Raw genomic sequence first — 4,892 nt, 5'->3', positions numbered from 1 at the left:
CTTTACACGCAGTGATATCGCTAGCGAGCATACCCGCCCCCGTCGTTTCTGTGGTACTGGCAAATCGCTGCCAGTGGCGCACAATATCGTTAGGAGCCGACACACGGACTTACCTGCCTAGCGACATCGCTGTGGCCGGCGAACCGCCTTCTTTCTAAGGGGGTGGTTTGTGCGGCGTCACAGCGGCATCACTAAGCGGCTGCCGAATAGAAGCGGAGGGGCGGAGATGAGCGGCCGTAACATCCCGCCCACCTCCTTCCTTCCTCATTGCCGGCGGCCGCAGGTAAGCTGTAGTTCGTCATTCCCGAGTGTCACACATAGCGATGTGTGCTGCCTCGGGAACGACGAACAACCTGCGTCCTCAGCAAGCAATGATTTTTTAAAAAAGGAACGACGTGTCAATGATGGACAATTTGGTGAGTATTTCCCATCGTTAACGGTCACTCGTTGGTGTCACACGCAACGACGTCACTAATGATGCCGGATGTGCGTCCCGGAACCCGTGACCCCGGCGATATATCGTTAGATACGTCGTTGCGTGTAACGGGGCCTTTAACGAGGAGAATGATGATATCTGTAAAGTGCTGAGAAATATGTTGGCTCTATATAAAGTAAGAAAGTGAAATTTCCTGATCTTCACTTTGCTTTTGGCCTCTGACAGACGTGAACCTGTGATAGTTTGATCACTTATACTACAGTATATACTGTAATACTACATTATTGCAATATATAGGGAAATTACAATTTTCATATGAGGCCTTTATAGGTGGACCAAGATAGCAGTGGTGAGTAGGGCCTTCAGTAGCCTTTTCATTTTGTTTCCCTTCATGTCTTCCACGAACCATAACTTTTTTCATTTTTTTTCTTTTTTTTTTTCTTTTTGTGTCATTTGAGGGCTTCTTTTCTATGGGACAAATTGTAGTTTTATACTGGCATTGTTCTCTTTACCAACATATTGGCTAACAGCGATCATGCCGCAGACTGGTTAGAGATGGGTGCTGGAGCACACTCCCATAAATAAGAGACATTTACATGTTACTTTCAGTGATTGACAGCTGTATCTAAATGGTTACTCATCGCCAATTGGGGTTGCTGTTTGCAGCAGGTGCTGGCTGTATAACACAGCCGACACCTATTTTTATGGCGTGGACTATGTTTCTATACTGGCTCCATACACCCCCACCCTGATGTATGGCAGCGTGCAGCTATATACTGTAAAGCTGGTGTCACACTTGCGTGTGACTCGTGCGAGTATCGGATCGCACTGGCCGGACCGGCTGTGGCTCTCCTGACGGGAGCGGTCAGCATCATAGAAATACATACAGCGGAGCTGGTCCTGGCAGAAGAGAAGCCAGCCGGTCCGGGCAGTGCGATCCGATACTCGCACGAGTCACACGCAAGTGTAACTCCAGCCCTAAAGTAGATTTCTCAGGGCTAGAGTGGCACTTTAAATGTAAGCCCCCTCTCCTGTCACCTTCCGGCATCTTCACTTTTTACCAATCCATTCGTGCGGTGCCACCTTATGACTCTCACTTTATGACTGTAACTTCAAACTGGGAATGATGAAAAGCAAAACTGCTATGGGAATACTAGACTGAAAAATGCAATGAACATTCTGGAAAAGTGAAAAAACATGAAAAATGGAATAAGCATAACTGCTATGAATAATAGGAATATGAGATGTTTAGCCATTGTATTGATCAATGAAAAAGAGCCCCAAAACCAACGCCAAGGTAATCTCTATTTTTGGGGTCCCTAACTTATGTATAACCTCACCTGCAGTTAAAAAACTTGCTCTGTATGGGAAGCAAAGGACCAAGCTATATATGTGAAGTGAAACAATGGCTGTGGGTGGGGCAGGGTTCTCAGACAAAAAGTGCATACAAATCAAATAAGCTTTATTGGCAGGACCAAATACAAATTAGTTTTGCCAAAGCAAGTGTACATTAGGGACTGGGGCTGTGGGGATGATGGGTAGGGACCATAGTAAGGATGGATGGGGCACATCCAGGGTGAGGACTATTGGAAGGATGGATGGGGCACGTCCAGGGTGGGGACTATAGGAAGGATGGATGGGGCACGTCCAGGGTGGGGACTATAGGAAGGATGGATGGGGCACATCCAGGGTGGGGACTATAGGAAGGATGGATGGGGCACGTCTAGGGTGGGGACTATAGGAAGAATGGATGGGGCACGTCTAGGGTGGGGACTATAGGAAGAATGGATGGGGCACATCTAGGGTGAGGACGTTGGAGGCCTTGGAAGTCCATGGCTTATGATGGGGCATATCCAGGGTGGGGACTGTAGTAAGGGTGGATCGGGCACATCCATGGTGGGGACTGGGGGCCATACTAACTAAAGAATGTATGTCTGGAACACCAATGGTGTGAACAAGGTGCAAGACTCAAAAACATACAACTATACAATAGGATAAAGAGTTGCACACCAGTCACAATAGCTAAACATCTCTTATATTCCTATTATTCATAGCAGTTATGCATATTCCATTTTTCATGTTTTTCACTTTTTCAGATAGTTCATTGTATTTTTCAGTCTAGTATTGCCATAGATGTTTTGCTTTTCATCATTCCTATATACATTGTGATTTGTGTGCAACTCTTTATCCTATTGTACAGTTATGTTTTTTTGTGTCTTGCACCATGTTCACACCATTGGTGTTCCAGACATACATTCTTTAGTTTGTAACTTCTGTCTATAGGACAGTTAGAAGTTAATAATATAGTATACATCACAAACTATCAATACAAGTCTATGGGACCCAGAACGAGGCTCTTATAGATTTTTATTGAGTTGTGACCTGCATTTCACTGCATGAAACACTACACTTGCTGGCAGGTCACAAATCACCGGAGACTGACTGGAGTGCTGGCATGAAAAGATGAAGATTCTGGAGAGTGAGTAGAAGACATGGGGCAGGGGACTTAGTTTTAAAGCACAGCTTCAGCAATTCAATAGAAAAAAAAAAGCTGGAGTGGTGCTTTAAAGTCATCAAACAATATAGTAAAAACCAACACAAAAATGTTCCAATCAGCATAGTGTCAATCAAGTAAGGAGAAGAAAAAGTCTCTCCTTTAGGCCTGTTTCACACGTCAGTGATTCTGGGACGTTTGTGCTTTTTTTTTAAACGTACCAGAATCGCTGACATACGCAGACCCATTATAATGAATGGGTCTGCTCACATGTCAATGATTTTTCACTGCACGTGTACCCTTGCGGCGTACCCGCGTGTGCGTGATTGCTGCACGGAGACATGTCCATTTTTTTCTGGCATCACTGATGTCCCACGGAGCACGCAGTTGTGTGGTCCGTGAAACACGTGCCAGAAAAAAACGTGCTTTTAAAATAAAAAACATTTTTACTCACCCGGCTTCAGCCGCGCTCTCTGCAGCCCGTCCTCCCTGCTGCTTCTGAGCCGGCTCATTACTGTCGCGCATATTCATGATGCACGACACAGCCGACCCGGAAGCAGCTGCTGCAGAGGTCAGCGCCGGCCGGATGCTGCACCGCGGGAGCGTTCAGCACCATGGAGAGCGGGAGCGGGCACAGGTGAGTTAATCTCTAAGTGCAATCACGGGCCACGGAGACCGGAGCCCGGATTGCACTTAGACAACCCACATGTGCCGTGATTCACGGCACACGGAGGGACATGTGCGCGTTTTACACGCCAGTGAAAAACGTCTGTGTTTCTCACTGACGTGTGAAACGGGCCTTAGGCCGGAGTCACACTTACAAAAGACTCGCATTGCATCACCCGACACAGCCGCAAGCTCTCCTGACAGTAGTGTTTCAGCTGCATAGAAATACATGCAGCCAACCTGCTCCTGTCAGGAGAGTGTGCAGCCGTGCTGGGTGATGCGATGTGAGTCTCTTGCAAGTGTGACTCCGGCCTTATGCATATTCTTTTTTTTGGATCCTCCTCTGTCTTTGGATATATATAAAATATAATGCATGTGTGAATTCAGCACAATATGGCACAAACATATAAGAGCCTGCGTCTTACTGATGGGTTTCCAATCATTTTTGGAGAGTTTGAAATCCATCATGTGAAACATTTGTGAAAACTTAAAGGGATTGTCCACTACTTTTACATTGATGGCCTATCCTTTGGGGTACTTTGCACGTTGCGACATCGCTATGCGATATCGTCGGGGTCAAATCGAAAGTGACGCACATCCGGCGCCAGTAACGACGTCGCAACATGTAAAGCCTAGATGCACCGATAAACGATCGCAAAAGCGTCGTAAATCGGTGATCTGTGCAGTGTCGGACATTTCCATAATGTCACACCAATAGGAGATATGATGTTGTTCCTCGTTCCTGCGGCAGCACAAATCGCTGTGTATGAAGCCGCAGGAGCGAGGAACATCTACCTGCGTCCATCGGCTATGCGGAAGGAAGGAGGTGGGCGGGATGTTTACGTCCCGCTCATCTCCGCGCCTCCGCTTCTATTGGCCGCCTGCTATATGACGTTGCTGTGATGCCGCACGACCCGCCCCCTTAGGGAGGAGGCGGGTCGCCGGCCAGAGCGACGTCGCAGAGCAGGTGAGTGCATGTGAAGCTGCCATAGCGATAATGTTCGCTACGGCAGCTATCACAAGATATCGCATATGCGACGGGGGCGGAGACTATCGCACTCGGCATCGCTATCATCGGCTAGCTATGTCGCAGCGTGCAAAGTACCCCTTAGGAAAAGTCCTCAATGTCTGATCAGTTGGAATACGACACCCCACACTGATCAGTTGCTTTCGATGCAAAAAGCGGTAGCAGGCAACCGTCAATGGTCAGTTATGGAGTTGACCCGTTTTCTGATAGAAGCCGTGGTCAGGTACTGCACATATGCCTCCCATTCATATCAATAGGACGTTGATGTG

This window comes from Anomaloglossus baeobatrachus, chromosome 6, assembly GCF_048569485.1.
Source record: "Anomaloglossus baeobatrachus isolate aAnoBae1 chromosome 6, aAnoBae1.hap1, whole genome shotgun sequence".
Taxonomy (NCBI): Eukaryota; Metazoa; Chordata; class Amphibia; order Anura; family Aromobatidae; genus Anomaloglossus; species Anomaloglossus baeobatrachus.
This window is presented reverse-complemented; position numbering follows the sequence as displayed.